The sequence below is a fragment of the Cupressus sempervirens genome, chromosome 3 (assembly GCF_028749045.1).
Source record: "Cupressus sempervirens isolate cs-2001-9-10 chromosome 3, ASM2874904v1, whole genome shotgun sequence".
In the NCBI taxonomy this organism is placed as follows: Eukaryota; Viridiplantae; Streptophyta; class Pinopsida; order Cupressales; family Cupressaceae; genus Cupressus; species Cupressus sempervirens.
Window position 1 is genome coordinate 52,321,361 of NC_143120.1, and position 22,299 is coordinate 52,343,659.

The window sequence follows — 22,299 nt, forward strand, 5'->3', positions numbered from 1 at the left end:
GGTGTATCTCATAAAGAGATGTACTAGACAACATGTGCTCAATTGTAGTGCAAACTATTGTGTTGTCTACATGACAACTAATATGAATCTACAAACTCCTAGGTGTCTACATGACAACAAATATGCTAATACATTAACCTAAGTAAAATTAAGTAAAGTGTAATTAGTAAATACTTAATTATACCAACAAATATCTTAGAGGAAAATTAGGGGTGATTCCCCTCAGAAAAGAAACTTAAGGAGACATGGTGCATTGCATTAAATGTGCTAATTGGTATACCATACATATTGATGCAGCTAGTTCTAATTTAGGAGATGCCTATGGTAGTGAAGATAGGATGAAAACCAACATAACGAATCATTCATAAAAATGTGACATAAATCAGCCATACATGCGCATATCTACATGATAAAGATGCATGGAGCAAGTGAATGTCTTTGAAATTGTTGTCAAAGAGGGAGAGATTTATTATAGAAGGAAAGATATATCAAAAGAAGGAATAACCAAAGAGGGAGAGAATAATGAATGAGGCATAGCTTTTGAAATTGTAGAGATATATTATAGAGGGATAGATTTGAATTTGATATTGGTCACTTATGATAGTGAAAGTTTTTGGATTGTATGGTAACAAAGAGGGAGATTGTAATCTTGTATTGTAAGATGTATTGTGGTGTTTCAATCAATGTCAAGGAGGGAGATTGTTGGAAACTGAAATTGGAACAATTATTTTTTTGTCATTGATGTCAAATCTATTGATGAGACATGTTGCTATCTGATCTAAATGTGATATCTATTTTGATTGATGAAGAGGATTTGAAGAGTTACTCGTAACAATAACACCTAAAGGAAAGGTTGAGTTATGAAAGGAAGCTACAATATACATTTGATTAGTTAGACTTTGAAAAGACAAAGTGATTATTTACATCATGATAATGTTCAAGTATTTATAGTACAAGTCAAGATATATCACTTATGTAAAGCTTAACCGAGCAATAGAGTGAAAGACTAAGGAATGCTAAGTGATGCTAGTGTCAACTGAGCCATAGTAAGTGTTGATAAAATTTAGTGTTGATGGGCATCAGTATCAACTGAGCAAGCTAGTTGATTCTAAGACAAGAGTTCTATAGTGATCGAGTGACTAAGTGGTGACCGACTACTAAAATTTTTTAATTATTGAGTAACAGTATTTTGAATGCATTTGAGGAATTGTGATTTCCAACCAACTCAGTTAATTTCTTATGATATGCAAACTATGTTGAAGATAAGATTAATGAGTTGGTTCATTTAATTTAAGGTGATGATAAGGTATGATTCCTAAGATCAAATTAATGGTTGAGAAGTTTCTAGAAAAGAAGAAGATGGATAGATACAATGAACCTAATAAATTAGATCATAAACCCTAAGATCTACAATGATCATGGAAATTGGCAAAGCCATAATTACCTATTTAAGGAGGCATAGAGTTAGTCAAAAAGTATGAGTGAGTGTGAGAGAAAAGAAAAAGAAGTGCTTACATAAATGCTACTAAAGTTGATAAGTGAATATGAGCAAAAGGATTAAGTTTTTTGGAAGGAGAAGATTGACTGCTTGAAGGGTTTCCAAGTGAGTTAAGTGATAGAGTTGACAAGGACTTATAATTGAATCATCACATGAGATGCACAATTATCTGAACCACAAAAAAAGAGTTGTAAATCATAGAGATCACAGCCCTACCATTTCTTTCCAATCATTATAAATAGTTTGTATTGAAATCCTTTTAATCAAAGGTTGACTTAATAGTAATTTAAGGACTTAACAGTCTATGTAAATCATTTAGCAAGGTGACATTCTAATGGAATTATCAAAGTCATCTGACAATGTCACTCATAAAAAGGTGATTATATCCTCTAACTAGTTCACATTTAATTGTGTGTATTGTAACCTTTAATATGGTTGTTTTATAATAGAGCTCACTTTGAAAGAGTGAAAAAGTGGTGACACGTTGTGGTGGTTTTTCTTAAATTGGGGTTCCACATAAAATCTTAGTGTCAAATTTTTGTGGAATGTTTTATGATGTTTTGAATTTCCATGTTTACATTCAACAAAGTCTGTTATAATAAGATAATGAACTACTAGTAATTTTTTCTATAAATTTTCAATAGAGACCATGCTACAACAAGATAAGTAGAATAGTGAATGTTTAATGTTTGATTGTTCAAATGGTAGTTATAGACATTGAGTAACTAATTCAACCCTCTTCTTAGTGATTCTAATCATTCTAACAATTGGTAAAATAGGATAAAAATATTTCACAAGACACTTTTTATTTTTGTGGGTACCATCCCTGCTAAAGTTTTCCCTTGGCTATGGTTTCCCTAGGTAAAACATAATTGTGTTATGCATTGCATTGATTTACTATTATTTTTACTTTTTTGTATATTCACATGTGCATGTTATAAGATTATAAAAGATATCCATAGTTGGGAAATTTTTTTTAAAATACTAATTCATCCCCCACCCCCCTCATGTCCCTCTTTGTATTTCCTATTTTTGACCATTAGTATCACACAACAATTACTCAAAAAAAAATCTAATAACTTGAGTAAGATCTCTATGAATATGGATTAGTTACATAAGAACCAAGAAGAATCTCTTGAGAAACTTGATGTAATCAAAGAGTAAAGAGATATTATAAAGGGCAAATATGAGAGTGACAAAGACTACATTGAGAAGCTAAAAGAAAAGACAAAATCTATGAGATCCTAGAAAGAGACTAAAGATGAAATAGAGTATAGTGATGAATGTTTAGAGGCTTAAGAAAGAGAATGAGATCTTGAAGCATGAGATGGAGATTACAAACCTAAAATTGAGTTTGTAGGATGATGACAAGAAGATTGAATTAGATTTGAGATTTAAGAATGTAGATCCAAAATATAAACTTACCAAGGTGATATTTTAACTTGAATCTTTAAAGCTACAGTATGTAGAACTTCAAATGTATAATGATATATTGAAAGAAGAGATTACACAGACAAAGAAAAATCTTGAGAAGTTGTATTCAAGTAGTGAGAATCTTGATGAGAAGATAAAAGCACAAAGACATCCTTATGATAAGATTGGTATTGGTTATCATGAAGGAGAATCATGAAATAGGTCTGAGGCCATAGAGGAACCAAATATTTTGGTCTAATAACCTAAAGATCAGCACAAAGATCTAAAGAAGGTTGGGTGTAAACAATTAGAAGATGTACCTAAAAAATCTAAACCACCTAAATGAGTAAAGAGTTAATTTAATGGAAAATATTATGCATGAAATGAAGTTGATCATATAAAGAATTATTGTATAGGTAAGTATACTAGCCATATCTCTAGTTATTGTTATAATTGTTATGGTTTTGGAAATAGAGATAGTAAAATGCAAAAGGCGTAGATTTAATAATAATATGTATGAAGGTATTACCATGCAACAAGTAGACCTATTGGAGGAACCAATGTTATAAGGAATGGAATCATGCATTATAAGTGCAACAACTTTGGATAGATTGTCAAACATTGCCAATTAGAGATCAATCAGTAAGCACCTCGATATGGAAACAATGTGATAGCATGCTAGATTTGTAAAAATATGAGACATAGAACAAGATTTTGTAGATTGAACAACATGAGAATCCTAAACAACAGGAGGAACAACATGAGAATACCAAACTTTAGAAGGAATCTGAAAAATGTTAGAAGGAATGAGAATAGCAATAATAGTTAGAAAAGAATGTGAAAGAACATGTAGAAAACCTCATTAAAAAATTTGTTAGAGCTAAGACACCATCAAGTTCACAATCTTAGGTAGAAAAGAAGTCAAGTGAAACACCTGAAAAATAAGTTGAAATAAATAATAGTTGCAAACTAACCTTTATTAATTCAAGAATTTATTTCATTAGATAATTATAGTGGAAATGGCAATAGAAAATTATTTGAGCCCTTAGAGGAAGAATTTATGTTTGTGTAGTTAATATGAGGTTTATATGGATGCAAGAAAGCTATACCTAAGTGTGCATAGTATTTTGAGTTCATATATGAGTGTACAAAGAGAAAAAAGTTTAATGGTTAATAAGAATAATTTTTTGACCTATGCATACTTGCACAAATAATGCAAAAGTTAATTGAAAAGGATTTGAAGGATGAAATCATATTTTTGAGTACCACTTGACCTCGCAAGAAGTTAAGGAATAGAAAATGGAAAATTTGAGAGCAAATTGAAAAGTTCTTAAGAAAATTGGAAAATAAATTCCACAATCCCTAATTTTACGAATTTGAAGGTATTTATTGCTTATGCAGTTGTAATTTGGAAGTTTAAATTCATAAAAATGATGACCCAAACTATATATGATGTAAGTGAAATACCTAGTTAAGAAGAAGCCATACATCTCCTTATAAGATAAACCATCAAGTGCATTTTTACAAATACCAAATGGATTTTTGCACATAGAAACTACTTGTATGTATATTCAATGTAAGTAAGAAATAATTGGAGACATTGAAATCCAATAAGATATGAACCTAGTATAGAAAAATGATCTATCATTCAAGAAAAGGTTTGACCATTTGGGAAACCTTAGCAATACCAAGCATATGTTTTTTTGAGGAGTTTGATAAACATGACTAGTCAAGGATAATTTTGAGGCAAATTTAGGAGGACATGTTCTACATAGTTGACATTCTAATAATGATTGATAATGACATGATTCAAAAGTTGAATGGATTGAGTAATGAGGGTAGTAACCTCGGTAATGTAAAAAATGTAAAGAAGCTAGTTGAAACAAACTTGAAATGAGTATTAGATGGAAGAAACATGAAAATAGACAAGACAGAGTAAGTTGATGTAAGATTGATTAAGTTTATAGGACATAAGATGAATTATAGTTCAAGAGTAAACTTTGTACCTATTGTAGTCATTCATGTAGCATTTATGATGACTATAGAAAGAGAAAAGGTTAATATGTTTGAAATTGTTAGGCAACATTTATAGGACAACATAGATAGAATCAAGAAAACTAAAAATGCAACATCTAGATTTGAGTCTTGGCTAACACATTTGTTCTTTCAAGTAATGAGAAGATTTCGATGTATGCCTTATTTAGAATGTAGTTCAATCACATGCACAATAAATTTGATCACACACTATTATATAAATCAACCAGAGGAGAGAATTATAGAAGATATATCTATAATGATGAAAATTTTCCAAGCTGAAATAAAATAAAGATTAAGGATTCTACCTGCCATAGTAGGAAAATATAAAGATGGTTTTTTTAATGGTAGAGACATATGTAGCCTATAATGATGCATTTAAATTGAGAATCAAATTCATTGACCCCATGGGATATGAAATGAAAAAGGAATTAATAGAAGGTTATGCAAAGATAATACTTGAATTTGAGAAGGATGAAGAGTGTCCTAGATGGGGCACCTATGAAGAACAAGTAAGATAAGTGGACAATTAGTTATATAGAATGGAGTTAAAGAAGAAAGTTAATAAGAAAATCAATGGAATTTTGAATGAAACTGGTATGAGAAAGGAAGAATTTAGAGAAGCTATGGGCATAGCTAGAGAAATGAAAGCAAGTGGATGGTCTAAAATCTTGATTGATAAGTCATTAGCAATTCAAAATGAATCAACTGAGGGAGTAACTAGTATAGTTCCATTTGCATGGTTACCAATAGCACCATATGTAGTAGTATCATAAGTTCAACCACCGATTGTTCCCTCTCTACCTATTCAACAGAGTTAAGAATAAGTTAGCATAATAAAAGTTTAACCATATGCACCTAGCAGCACTAAAAGATCACTGAGGTTAGGCAAAGTAAAGCATGAGGAAATATTACCTTGTAAAATTAAGAGACTAAGGGCACTTTCTACTAGACTAGGTAAAAGAGAGAAAAATATAGTGACATATGTAGGTAAGAAGAAGAAGAATAAGACAAAAAGTAAGAAAGTAGAAATGCTGGAAAAAGAAACAAGAATAGAGGAACAAATGGGAGAAAAAGAAAAACTTGAGGTATTAGCTAAAGTAGAAATAAGTGGAAACCAAAGATAGAAAACATGATTTGTATGCTCATCAATGATAGAAATTTAACAAAGTTAAATAGATTTATCAACTTGTATGATAACCTTGACAAGTTGCAATTAGAGCATACAATAATTAGATACATGATTTTGTTCAAGAAAAAGTTTTAAAATATTCAAGGATAAATTCCTAATGTCTTGTATGAAATATTGACAAATAGAAAGGAGATAGTTAAGGCATAGGATAAAGAAATTAGGGAAAGAGTAGTTAGAATGCTTTATAAAATTGAAAGTGAAGAATACTTCAAAAGAATAATGAGTAGCTTAGAACCTTTGGTGATGAATAAAACAAGTGTCCTTCTCATGATTAGAAGAAACTAAGAGGAAGCAATTATCAAGGTGATGATAGAGTTCAAGGATACCTTGATAGAGACTTAGAAGACTTCAAAAGACAAAATAATATTGACTACTTCTAAACCTAGCAAGGAAGAAGATAGCTTGAAGTGACGAGGGAAACTACTACTCCTATTATCACTACTACAATTATGATAAAGGACATAGAGATGAAAGATATAGTAGATAGAAAAGAAACAAAATGAAATTATTAGAGGTACCACATGTAAAAATTTGTGTAGACTCAATGTGATAGCACTAATATTATTGTTGATGAATTAGAAGATAGTTTCAAGGATTGTGGACCAATTGTTGATGATGTGGTCTATTATACAAGTTTTGATGAAGAAGAAAGGAGTGAATAAGAAGAAAATAAAGCAGAAGTAAAGATGAATGAAAAGGAGGATTTGGCTGCATTGGTAGATCAACCTAAAAATGTGATAAGAAGGTGAAATCCAGTTGGAAGATAATTTCTCATGAAACATCTTTATGTGTACACAAAAAAAGCATATAAAGATGAAGAAGGAAACTTATATTAATCAGAAAATAGAGGGATTAGAACAAAAAATGGATACAAGTAATGATCAATCCTTGCGACAATTAGTTGATATTAGCCAGAATGTTATAGAGACACAATTGTTCACCCAATCAGAGATAAAAGTCAAGATATAACTAGTTCTTATAAGTCACCAATAGAGTTACTCTTAGAAAACATGATAAGTAATAAACCTTTGACGCCTACTGGTGATACTAAGATAGATATATTAAGTTAGATAACAATGCTTGCCACCAGTAAAATTGTGCAGAACTGAAAAGGCATAAAGAAGACCCTTGAAATTCTTGAAAGAGTGATTAAAATATTGAAAGATATCATCCAAATAAAGGTCATTGAATCTGAACCTAAGAAGAAAGCTAAAGAGGTGATTAAGGTCTTTGAAAATCAATTGAACACTTTTGAGGAAATTGCATATACTAAGGCACAGGTAAAGCATGATGCACAATTATTTGAAATTGTATGGAAGAACATTAGAAGAGACTTGGAAAGTCTTGACTCTTGCATAAAGGAGCTAAGAAGATGCTTAACAAAAGGAAAGAATTTGTATAGATAATGTGCACTATCACATAATTTCATCAATGACATAACTAAAGAGCTAAAGGAAAAAGAGTAGAGATAAAAAACATTGTCAATAAATTGCAGCTACTAAACATGTAGATTGACAATTTAGAAAATAAAATTCAAAAGTTCAATGATTAGATAAGCTTGATATAGATGAGAAGAGAAATGTTAACAAAGAAGTTTTCATTGCTAAGAGAGCATCTCACTCTAAAAATCAACCATATTTAGAAGAAGTTGGATGAATGCCTTAAGTCTAATTCATCTTATTAGAAATTTGTCTATTCAGACTTGAATACAGTCGAAGTTGCATCTTAGGGACTATGTATTCTTATCAATGTATCTAAAGTTGTCAAAGGCATATGGGAAAAGGAATTAAAGAACCTAAAGATTAACTTTTCTAATTGCATTTCATGCATATCACATGAGTCTGCATGAAAAAATGAAAGGTAGATCCAAAATTTTGATTTGTATATATTTTTTACTCACATTTATTGTTGATTTCAAAGGGGGAGTAAGGGTAAGTGCAATAATATATGTTATATGTAAAAGGAGATATAAGGTATTGTATAGAGTAAGGAGGAGTCATATTGTAATTAGGAGATATGAGGATGTAAAGATGGTATAAATAGAAAATGATCCACATTTTGAATTTTTCTAATGGCCATGTGAAGAACTTCACAAAATTGAATTTTTGAGTTTTTGGGACTTAATCAATTTTCCCATATATTGCCATCTATGCCAAAGGGGGAGATTGTTGGAAATTTGGCTAGGTAGATAGTTTGGAGTTTTCATTTATGGAAACATATTACTTTTACAAAGTCAACATACTATGGAGATACAGTTTTGGGTTGAAGACCTCAAAAATTATCTAAGTGTTATGAAGTTTATCAGTTAGTATAGACACCTTTTAACTGGAGTAGTTCACACACAAAGTTTTGGCATATGCATAGTTACCTGGTGATAGTAGAGAATGCTAGGATTTTGTACCCAAGTGCATGAGTTATGGGTATCTATAGGATCATTGTGGGAAAAACTATGGCCTTAAGTGGCAACGAAAAGTTTGGACATCAGTGTTAGTCAACTTGATGTGAAATCTTCAACTAGTTATGAACCTTATATCAAAATTTTGTAAAGATAGAATATGCATTAAATCTAATTTCTAAAATGCTATCCCTTTTCTAATAAAACAAAAATTAATTGGTTAAAAATTTGAATTTCAATGCAAAAGTACAAAAAAATAAAGAAAATATAAGAAGTAGGTGTATGTCTTACCACCTTAATCACAATCAAATGATAATAATAATTTTTTAGATTCTATCTATAGGAAGTAGACTGATACTGAGATGTGATGCATATTTAAAAAAAAAAGAAAAATCCAAGTAAATAATTAGTTTTGAATTTTCCTGTTAAAAAATTTTTTCGAAATAAAAACTCTCTATGTCTGACTACCATGATTAATTCAAAACTATACAAAATTAAATTTTTTTTTTTTGTTTTCTTAAAAGTAGGAAAAGTATAGAATGAAGGAATGTTTTCATCTTTCAGATTTTGAAAATGTTATACCATTTTAAAGTTATAACTTTTTTTTTCAATCAATAGGTATATAAGAACCTTATAAGTAACTTCAATAGATAATAAGTAATAATTACTTACTAAACACATAATTTGACCACAATTATGTTGATGGATAGTTTATAATCTCCTTAAGAAACCATTTTCACTTCATCAAATTATGATGAAAAGTGATTTTTTTTTCATATTGCCACATTTTGGCCCTCATGATCTTGTGCATTCCTTCATTATGAGTTGTATAAACAAATATATTGATGATTTAGTAAATACAAATATGCTCAAGAAGAATAGAATAGAGATAAGGAAAAAAATATTTTAAGGAACCATTTTTTTTAGAAAAATAATTACTTAACCCATTAGGGATGACATCAGAGATGTTAACCTTAAGAGAGAAAAGGTTAGTTTTGTATTTTGGGACACATGTAAAAGTATGAAGGCTGAAACAAGATTATTACTTGGTACAAAGGACACATATTTTGGTTGAAAGTTTATTGATTTTTATGACATTGTAATGCTATTTCTTTGCAATGTGAATTTTATGATGAGAGCAATAAGAGGCAATATATGAGAAGATTCTACACTAGGCTACAAAGACTGTTGGAATAACTACCAGCCTTCCCCTTTAGGATTTGTGGCATGGCTTAACCACCTCATGTGTTCTATAAGTCTAGTGGTTGTATCAGGCATTAAAAAGTTGATCTTTTGGTGGAACGACAACTCCAGTTTGTAACAAGTGGTATCAAAGCTTGGTCACAGGTTTGAATCCCCTTGGGTAATGTTGAGGGTGCATTTTTGGACTAATTGCTAGCCTTCCCCTTCAAGATTTGTGACATGGCTTAATCGCCTCTTGTGTTATATAAGTCTAGTTGTTGTATTGAGCATTAACAAGTTGATCTTTTGCTACAATGAAAACTCTAGTTTGTAACAAAAATCAAATTAGATATTAGAGATATTAGCATTGGCAAGAGGTTTTTCCAATATCTATACCTTTTGTACTATATATGTATCATTTTATATTGCATGATTTGTTAGTGGTCTCATCTTGCATACATTTGGAAAATTATAATTCTAATTCCTAATAGGGTTGAGGATTCTAACAAGGCATAGTCCTCTAACAAGGATCAAGACACTATATGGATGTAATAGAGTCGTAATAGGGTTAATATCTTTCACAACATAGTTTTGATTAGTGGATCATTTTGTGGATACCATCTCCAATAAGGTTTTCCCTTGGGAAAGGTTTCTCTAGTCAATAAAATATGTTGTTATGAGTTGCATTGATTTACTATTATGTTTACTTTTCATTGTATTCACATGTGCATATTTTAAGATTATAAAAGATATCTATAGTTGGGCCAAAGTTGAAATAACTACTCACCCTCGCATCACCCTAGTATTGTCTATTTCTAATGAAACCTTGTTGTTAGGTTGATAGTTACCAAACTAAATCCATTTTTAACTACTTTAATTTTATACAAATATGGTATTGCATCCTCTACATATTTTAATGTTGTTGGTTCTTTCCCAACTTTTGTTTCACATTTTATGTACTTATATATCTTCCATTTTACCATCCTCATCAAATTAGTATCTTCATATCTAAAAATAAATTAGTTATCTTACCACATGTTTCACAAGCTTCTCCTATACAATCTATTTAACCTATTGCACAAGCATATTATTTATCATATAAGATTGATGTTATAAATTTTCTTGGTTGTTTAGCAAAGCCATTTCAAGAACAATCACTTTCTTAATCATCTTTTGGAAACCTTGACAGTAGAGATCAAATTCAACATGATATCGACAACAAAAGGTGTTAAAAGATAATTATATATTCACAAAATAAGGCTTTAATCTTTCAAACATTGTTTTCCCAACCTTTATGTTATGATGTAAATTACAAAATGAGAGATACAATTCATATTGTGTAACATCCCACCAATATTTTGCATTTAGTAAAAATTCCTTAGTCCCCCACCTCTACTTGATAATATAACTTCTATTTGGTGAAGAATGAGTATTATCAATTAAAAATGCAGTAATCAAGTTCCTAACTATTTCCCCAATCATATGTGATCAAGGATCTCTACACACTAGTGCACAATTACCTTCTAATGTATTATCATCTAAATCAATAATTATTCACAAATAATGTGATATTATCTCCCAACTGTACCTAATATAATAGGAAAGTGAAAAGAATTTTATTATGTGGTGTATATATATATATTTTAAATAAACATCAATGCTACTCTTCATGAAATTAATTTAACTATAGACATAGTTGTTTTTCCAATGGAATGGAAGACTTCCTTAACACTTTCAATAATTTTTTTTTGTAGGTTATAAGTCCTTCTCTATCTCAAACTTGTATCTATACCCAACAATTTTAATGGACCTTTTAAATCATCATTATGAAGTGAAATTGATAATAGTTGGGTTTTTTCTAGTGTACCAAGATTGTCAAATTGGACAATTATTTCCCTAGAATTTTTATTCAATGTCCTATTAGAAGTATGTGTATATTTAAAAAAAAATAAAAACTCAATCTTTCTACATCCATTTCAATTAAATGATCTATTTTTCTAAAATTAAATTTCCTCTTCAATGTTTAAACTAGATTAGCATACTCATTTGGTTCTTGAACTTAGGCTACAAGAAAGATTAAAAGTAAAATCCTTAAGAGAGCCTCAAAGGGAAATGTATATGAAGAAAACTTATAACTACATCCCAATGAAAAGAATAGAAATGACAAAGAAAGATATACACGTTTGACCTTAAAATGACCCTTCTTCAATATCCACGGCCTCATCTTTACTTTCTCCATGTCTAACATTTTCTTCATCAAATGTTGCACATGATAATAAATAAATTTTTTTAAAATAAGGGGAAATGTATGAAAAATACATTTTAACTACTAATGTTAAAATTTGATGTTGTTGACTATGTTCTACACATGCACGATTTTTTTTTACAATTATCTAAATGAATAGAAATATATCAATATATCTAGAGAGAGAAAGAGAAGTTAAGGGGATATTGAGAGATAAAATATTAAATTAATTTAGATATTGTGTCTTAAGGGGATCCAGAGAGAGATTATTAAGAGGATGTAGATAGAGATAGTCTCAAGGGGATGTAGGAGGAGTCATTCTTAGGGGGATCAAGGTATGTGTAGGATCATGGTTGGCCAAAAAATGACAATGTAAAAAAAACTAATATAAAAATGTCCAAAAGTGATTTTAAATTTGCTTTAACTTTTTTCTGCCAAACTTGATACTAATGCAAAAACAACTACCTACACTTATCACATATTTGATATATTGAATACCTAAAACTTGTCCATAGGTTTAAAAAAACATCTGAATGCTTTTAACCATTTTCATTTTATCACCAACGACCTCTACTATCGAGTAGAGGAAAATAGTTTTGGTATACGATACAAGCTTGCTTGTTTTCCACTTTGCATCCAACCACAAAAAGGTTCAATTTCTATTATTTTTAAATTGATTTAATTGATTTTTTTTAATTTAGGTTTTTGTAATGAAAATGATTTTTTTTAGTTTTATTTATAAATTATTCATTCAAATTGTAATTCTATGTTTATTTGAATTATAAATAGGCATGACATACCCTAACCAACCTCCAAACCACGAAACAATGATCCTCAAAACAATCCACAACCATGATTATCCCCTTAAAATCCTCCCTAAATTCAAGACCTGATTCAAGAAAATCTAAATCAAATGAGGGTTGTGCAAAAAACATATAACACTACCCCTAATTTATCTCCCATGCTAGCCACTCTTAATACTCTTGTGGCTAATATTGAGACCCTTACTTAGCAACATGATGCAACTCTTCATTGGTGAAATGGGATGCAATGCTAGTTTTATGATGGCCTAGTTTATGATGGGGTTGTGGCCCTTATGATTAGTAAAAGTAAATTAATAAACCTATTATCCAACCCCAATACTGGAAAACTAGTTGACCCTAAAAGACAAAAATTCTCAATCAAATGGTGCACTAATGAGGCCATTAGAACTTTTTTTTGGTATAATTGGTGGATAGTTTTTGATAAACCACCCCATTAAAATTTAGAGGTGCCCTTCTATCATGTGAGAAAATTATATGCTATGTTAATCAAATGGCTTAGAGTTAATTATTGAAGCATGAGGCACAACATGGGCGTAGGAGGTGGAGCTCCGTAGGATAGATCTGAGGTGAAGTAGAAGAAAGCCACCACATTTGTCTCCCTCCCCCTCTCAAAAAGCCCTACCTCCTTTAGTGAAACATCTTTATGTCATTGTCAAGGCTAGTGCAATATGTGTTAGAGCCATTCATCATTTGAGTAGTCTACTAGTCACCTAGAATAGGTCATTATTTCCTCCTCATAATGATGAAGTTGGTTCTAGTACATATGGAAGTTCCTCACATGTCTATGTGTTGCATACTTGTGTTATGTGCTATAATATTTGTCTGGCCCCCATTACCAATTCTAAATTTTAATTTGAGCTAATGGATGATGACACAAAAAATATGTTTGCAGAGACACTCATAACTCCTGCAAGAGACAAGGAGGGGCTAGCAGAGACATGGACTCCTTCTACTAAGGGAAGTCTATATATTTTATTTGTCACACCATTGTTAATTTAAAATCAATATTTATATATATTTTTGATTGCTTCATACTTATATATTATTTGATTCATTTATGTCTAGGTGTTGACAAAGGAGGAGATGAGAGCTTTGGATATTGTCACACTTTTGACCATTTTATTTGGTCTTGATACCTCTACTCTATGATGTGTATTATTTTATTAATCATTAATTTCCTATTTGATATTGTATTTTACATGATTTCTCATTTTTTTATTGCAAGTTTCTCCTTTTAGTGGTATATATATTGTAAGTTGTTTATACTATTAGAATTTTATTGCATTGTTTATTTCATAGGGGGTGGCCTCTAATGATGCACCATACTAGATTCACTATCGTAGAACATTAGGCATTTCCATTCATAAGGAGAGGCCTATAGAATGCATATTTATTATTTACTCTTAAATTATCTTAATGATATTATATTTTATAGAAATAATTTTCAGCATTGTAACAACTATATTTTTAACTCTCGTAGGAAACACTTGATGTGATGTAGGGGGATTGGCAAGGCTTTGCATCTTTTCTCACTTAGTCAACATTTATCGATGAGTGATCACTTGAGGTAGATTTTAATTTAAATTCTTGATTATTTTATTAATTTATTATGTTATAAATAATAATGTTATATGTTAAGTAGTAGATCACTCTAATAACCATACAAACATATCTAGATTAGAGGTAGAAAGGTGCCTAATTTTTAAGAACATATGTGAGGACTCGTGAGTTGTAGAGGAAGGCATGGAGAGAGGTAAATGAAGTTTCCTTAATTACTAATCAATATGCATTTGAATAAATTTATATTTTATATGTAAAAATCATTTAAATAAATTTTCTAACTTGATTTTTTTCTTTTCGTTCATATAGGATCTAGTGAGTTCAGAGAATGCATCAAACAAGCTCCATTTTAATGATCCTCTAGCACCCTAGGATACAATAGTTTTTTAAGGATGTCCTAGGATACATTTTCAAATGACATATGCCACATTTTATATATAAAATTTGATTTCATATACATATTTTGATGGCATGCACCATATTTTGTATATGGATGTACATTTTGACATACATTTGCATCAAAATTGTATATGATTATATATTTTAATATACTATATTATTGTGAATTATTGTGCATGTGTATTTCTACAATGCATGAATTCTTTGTATTTTAATCATGTTCATTAGAATCTTGTACATGGTTTTTGAAACCTTATTCATTTTAGTCTTCTCATTGGAACCTTGTTCATAGTTTATGAAATCAGTATCACAATAAAAGAAAGGAATTGAAATCCTCCAAAGATTTAAGAAACTTTGAAACCAAAATCCCTCCTTAAGAAAAAATAACTAGAAGCTAATACAAGCCCTTCAAAATTTTCAACATCCAATTGACCATGAACATAATGAAGAAAAAAAAAACAAGGACTTTGAGTAATGACCCTAAAAGATTATTACTTGAATGTGCTTTGTGCACTTATGGACACTTTGGTGTGTGGTGCTCATGGACATTCTAGTGACTCAGTGGTCAAACTAGTGGTGTCACTAGGGTTCACCTACCCACCCAAAGCTAGTAATGCTCATGAGGACATGCCATAACTAAAAGTTTCAAAGTTGCATAGTGGTGGACCAATTCACTGAGGAGCACTGACGAATTTAGAATCAAGTGGGAGTGTTGTGCCAATTTCCAACAAAATCGGTCCTCCTAAAAATGAGAGAGGTTATTGTATACATTTATATCATGGTCCTATAGAATCTATGTTGGAATCAACAAGTGGGAAGATTTACTTTTGAGAAAGGGGTGGGGGGTGAATCAGAAGTAACTAACTTTACTCCTTTTAAATTCTTTTAACTAAAACCATTCACATACATCCAATCTATCTACTAAAATTGAAAGTAAGGACATGCATGAAAATAGACAACACACAAATTTGATAACCTAGAAACCCTCCAAAATGAGAAGGTAAAACTAGGGTGGGGATGACACCCAAAAAATATCAGTGCAACAATGTGTAATTGTTCAAGGTTACAATGTTTGACCACTTCCAATAGTTTTCCCTATGAAAAGCCTATCCTGTTAACGACTTTACACCCTATTAAAATTGACCTGGTTAAAAGATTTCACTACATTGCTAAAAGTAGGCCTGGTTAAAGGACTTCAGTACATTCGCTTGGAATTCCACCCTATTAAAGGATTTACAAATGGCTACTAGGCCAACCTAAGTCCATAGGATTTCCATTATCTAATACAATTTTTGGAGAGTATTAGAAAGTATTTGACCTGATAGCTTTGCAATATTCAATTGTTGATTCTAGATCCTTGTTCTGCTCTGACTGACCTAATCCTTGCTTGATCTGATATGTCACTCTTCGATATTTTGATACTCTGTTCTTGATCAACTGAATACTACAATGCTACTCTATTCTTCTAAGTATTTTCATAGTTCCCTCTAAATTGTGCTATAGTTCACCCATACACTGCATTCATCCATGCATACAATGGGGTTTCATCCTCCTTTTAAAGATTTTGAAGACTTAGGGTTAGATATGAATCTACAATCCATATTCATTCTTTATTCCCTACCAAATTCATGCACTTTTCTTATTGGCTACATTCTGATTGCATAGGTAATACAAAATATTCATTCTTATCTTTAATATCCTTCAAGATTCTTCTATATCAGCTCAAAGATGGTCTACATAGGTGTTTGTTCAATTACAAACAACTATGTCCAATCTGTGTTACTCGACACTTGTTCATTTTGTTACTCGTCAATTGTTGTAGTTCTGTTTGGCTTGACACTTGAACTTACTTGGCATCAACTATTTACTCAGCATCAACTGTTTACTCGACATCAATATATATTTTTGGGACTCAAAATTGAAGCCCTAATTTTGAGTACCATTGAATAAATTAAGCCCTATAAATGCTTTTTGATGCATATGTACCCGGCTGTATGTTTGAGGCCTAAGAGGTGTTTAATGTTTCTAACACCTTGCATTCAGTATGTCTATGTGTTTCATGAAGATAAGTTGACATTTTGAGTCATTTTGTGATGTCCCATTTTGAGCAATTGTCAAATCTGCATTTTCACCATAGTGTCAAACAATAATAGGAGCCTGTGTTTGCAACTGAATATCTCACACCCAATAGTGTTTCATTATTTTCCACTTTGGGAGTATCTAGTGTCCATACCAGAGAGCCTATGTTTTATATTTTGAGTTTTTTTGAATCTGTTTGACTAGGTTTTGAATCCCTCAAAGTTGGTCACTTAGTAATGTAATGCTAATATGAATTATTCAAAATTTTGGAAGGCCCTGTTTGACTTGTTATAATTTTTACCCAGTTGACCAAAATGATGAAATTCATTTTGTATTGCATTCTAGTGGTAAAAGAATTTCTATATTTCAAGTTTGAGCTTATGATGAATCCATTTGATCAGTTTTCAAATACAATTCCAAATGCAATTTCTAACTTTTTACTGGTGTCAAGAAGTGCAGATTTTTCAGAACCCCTATTCATGATCTCATATCTTTAAATCCATGATTGACTAGATCGAATGGATTGTACCACTATGTTTTACTCCAAAAATACTTTAAGTGTGCCAATTTTCAAGTCATGATGAATCCATCTATACACTTTTCCAAGTCCATTCCATTTGCAAAAAATGCTTTTTTGACATTGCTTCAATCTGCAAATTTTGAGTAGCCCACTTTGACTGCTCACCAAGCACGTCCTATTATTTTTCATGAGCCCAAATCATAGATTCATACTCCTCATGATAGAAAATCAATGCCCCAGTTTTCATGCCCCCAAATGTCCATTTACCTAGTTTTCAAAGCCAAATCTGAATGCAATTTACTATTTTTTGAAATGTTTTCTTGTAGGCAGTTCTAGGAGGTCAACTTTGATAGTCGATATATTTTGATTGAGAATTTCTCATGAGACAAGATTCAACAAGGTAAAAATGTGTAGAGCTGAGATTCAATGTTCCTGATTTTAGAGCCCAGTTAAGTGTTTCGATCAATTTTTAAAGCTAGCTGACAAACCCTGTTAGCTGAAAATCACAATTTGCATAAAGTGGGTAAACAAGTTCTAAATTATTGTTTTAGTGCTCAAGTCTATTTCTGGTCAGTATCAGATGATTAGTAGAACACTTTGAGATGTCAGTCACCCAAAAATGAAAAAAAGTTTAGCCGGACCCACTTTGGGGTCTGACTGACTTCAGCAAACTGATAAAGTATTCAAGATTGGAGTTGTTTTAAAATTTATTATAAGTGATTGATATGGGAACATCGTTATTCAATGTCAAATGATCCATCAATATGTAAAAAAAGAGAATCAAGTATCAATGTCCATACTCATTTTGAAGGGTCCATCATCAAATAGCTATATTTTTGAAACATATTTTAAAGTTGTCTCCTATAAATATGGTTTCATAAGTTCAAGGGTATGTGTAGTATGAAAATTTTCTTATACCACCTTCAAGTTGCAAGTGGGCAAATAATGAGCTGGTGGCTATCTTAGAATCTAGAGAGGTTGCCCCTTAGTTACATATACTATTCTAGATCAAGTTTTTGTTGAAAAAGCATTTGAAAAATATGGAAAAGGTTTGGTTTCATTATATATTATAGATCAATACTCATTGGGCTCACTAAAGAGGAAGTCACAACCAAAGTAAAGTGGAGAAGCCGATTGGAGGAATACGCATGAAGAAGATGGTATGGAGAAAAGAGAGCAACCAAGCATTCCCAGAGTGATGTTCCACAAGAGAAGATTTGTTTGAAAGGGCATGGTAGCCAAAATATCTAGTCAACATGAATTGTTGGAAATCCCATGTAATAAACCTGCAAGATACCCTTCCATATTAAAACAACATACCCAGCCCGTAAGATACAAGAGTGTAGTGTATAACTATTGAAAATATTAACTTAACATGCAATTGAAATGAAAATTTCAATGGTAATTTGGCAATGCGAGATTGTGATCACACATAGAAGTAGAAGGTAAAGAGAGGGTCTGGGTAATATCAACACCATTCAAAATGACCATTTTGAGTTGTATGAGTTTCAAAATTTGAGGAGAGTCCAAAGCATTTAGAGCAAGGATAGAAAAAAAGGGGGAACCTCATGCAATGTGGAATAAAGAAACTGTTGGTCAAAGAGCCCATGCATGAGAAGGAGCTAGGTAGTCAAAAGGAACTCCATGCAAGAAGGCTTAGTGATCAAATGTTCCTTTCTAAATTCCATTAGTGTTGTAAGTTAAAGCGATGGTTTTCTCACAAACCAATAGAATTTAAACCAAGGCATGCTTAAGATATGGTACTATTAGTTCATCTATGTTTTTTCCAGGATGTAGAAATTGTGTAATCTCGCTCTTAAATCACTCATTCATTTGTCCACATCCATTACCTCTATTTAATCTAGTTTAGTTTGGGTTCAACTACCACAGACCATGCCAAGGAAGGGGAGTTAGAGAAGTTTCCATGCTAGGAAAAACATGTTTGAACTCGTAAGAGGGTATGGCTTCATAACAGGGAGAAACTGAGAAAAATGTTTATGATCTCTTTGTTGATGCAAGGAATGACCAAAGGAATCACAGTAACATAAAAGAGCCTCACATAAAAAGTGAGGAGATGGCAACAGAGGCACCATAAAAAGAAGGAATTCGTAGGAGAGACCCCACGTTGAAAGGGTAGGTGCAAATGGACTTCGCTTCAAAGAGAGTGTCCACATATACAGTAGGAATAAGAATGTAGAAGATATAAAGCCATGAAAATATGTCTAGGACCCTCCATGCATAGGGAGCTTTCAAACATAAGTTTCTTCAAGCAGAAGAGAAAATAAATTTTGTTTGTGGCTTCAGTCCCACATTGGGTGGACTAACATAGTTAATGGTATTTATATATGTTTCCACTCAATTAGTTAGCCATCCAAAAGATAGTGGCCTTTTGTAAGGCACTCAACATGTGGAGGGACCTGGTCCGTGGTCGGCTAGTTGGCAGGTTACCCAAACAAAATTTTGACCAAACAGTGAAGCACACTGATGTGGTGGAGATGCACCCAGATGCTGCCACATGTCCTGATCCTACAATGGGTGCATGCCCACAAAATGGAGATGCTCACTAGTTAAGGAATGCGGGAATGTGCCTTGTTGACACATGTCAATGGGACCCACTCAGAGATGAGGTTGCAATCTATTCAGAGTGATGGGCTAGCCAATAAAAGCATGCAATGTGGAATTCGTTGGGTGAGTCATGAAGTGACAAGTGGCAACGTGGAGATCTACAGGAGCCTGAAATAGAGCTGTCAAATTTTTTCATGTGATGAGATTTGATGGTTGGCACTTTCCTACTTCCCAAAGTTGCAAGGTGGTTGAAAAATGTGAGTAAGCAGGAGAGCACCATGTGGTGATGAGGTGGCATGTGTAAGAGTTTGACCAATCAGAGGCCACCATGTGACACCTGGTCAAAGGAGTGTTGACCCTAAAATTGAAGGGTGAGGGAAAAAATAAAATAATTTTAAAATGTATTTTAAAAATGTTTTTTCAAAAAAGTATGTCTGTTCAAAACTTTTAAATGCAAAAGGTTATTTTTCTAAAGTTTGAACTTTAGACATTTTAAATTTTTGAAAAAATAAGATGTGCAAACCTGAGCCATATAACAGAGGGTCTTTCCGCAAATCGAGATTCTAGAGGTTCTTAGTAGGTGAATATAGTCATGTTATATATCATTAGAATTAGGAGAAGACAAACTTTCCATTCTTGGAGTTTGTTTTTGCACAGAATGTCATCGATATATGCTACATGATGTTTTGTCTCTTAGATTGGTTTGCATGTTTTATCAAGTGCTTTGAGTCATCCATTGTAGAATTCAGTGCAAAAACACCTTAAACACGTTCAGTGACTCTTGTATCAAGTTATTTTGAGTATTAGTGGTGTTTTGGCTAAAAATTGATCAATTGGCACATATCCAGGTTCAATTAGTAGATCTTTGTCTTTTGCTAAGATATTTTGCATTTGGAAAGGAAAAATATAAAGGATATGATTAGCAGTTGATGGGAGAAGGTAGAGAGAGGTTATTCCATTGCAAGGGATTGAATTCCAAGTGGACACATGTCATTATGAAATCAAATTTGGGAATTCATCTTCTTCTATATATTTCTTCCTTTCATCCATTGTAGGGGTTCCAATCTTGAGTTTTCTCAAATCTAAGATACCATTCTTTAGCATAATTCTCTTGTATGAACATCAGTAGGAAGGATAATACAACTAGTTGTAATATGTTAGGTCTTTTCATGTTTTGATTTCATGCATATGAATCTATTGTTTCAAGGAAACAAATATGAAGAACAACAGAGGATTGAGTTTCATTTTAAATCTTGTCTCCTTTCTTAGTGAGCTTCAATGTTTTATGATCTCTGAACAAAGAGCTTAGGTCATAGTTGTAGTCCCTTAAGGCTGTATGTTGTTCCATTGTTTCTTATAATTCAAGGAGTTATGTAAGTGCTTCAAGGAAATCAACATGGTTGCAAGTTTATTGAGGAGGATATTAGGTAAGAACGAGATTTAGATTGAACATTGATGTCTATTAACAAGGTGAATGGATAGATCAAATATCTGAATTTATGAATAGGTATCAGGCATCCATATGTATGTGTTTGATTCATGTAATTACCCAATAGATAAGGCACTGTTCAGTTACATGATCACTTAGTTCTTACTACTAATATTAGGTGTTTTGCTAAATTCAACATTATGAATCAAATGCTTTTTCCCCCTTTCATATTGAAGAGCTGAAAAGTCTAACCCTCACTTAGCTTGTGAATTTCATAGAATTGCATTTAGCTACCATAGATCTATGTCATTGCATGAGTTATTAGGAGATATAAGGGTTGTTATCTTCTTTGTTAGATTCGGGAGTATGTTTTGCACTAGTACCATATTGATTGAATTTGAGGTCCACCCTCCTAGGTTTTGCAGAGCCTGACATAGAAGAAGGGTCTAGCCTTATAGTTGGCTCATTGTCTAAAATAGTATGTTGAAGATGGGATTTAGCTTCCCCTAGATGTGCCATATTCCCATCGGGGTAACTTGAAATTGGTAGCATTTCAAAATACCAACAAAATGGTGACTTTATTGGGGAAAGGTTGTAAATGCATAAATTATTGAGCTGGAAACCTCTGATGTATATTTTTCATATTCAATTTTGTATGCAATGTTTTGTGATCCCTAGTTAAGCTTTATTCATGGAAAGAAACATCTTGTAAAATTGGATATCAATTGTGTTCTATGACTGTTATAGGTCTATGTTCAATCAATTCAATTTTCAAGTGTTGTTGAGAAAGTTCAGAGTCAAGAATTGGTTTATGAAGTATTTTTTCTTTTCAAGGTGTTAATGATTTTCAAGTTTCCCTACATTGAAGATCTAGTTCATATTTATCAAGTGATACATTATGTTTTATTTCTCACAAAGTGTGAGTGGTGACTCTCAAATCTTTATACCAGTTTGTTCCTAGTTG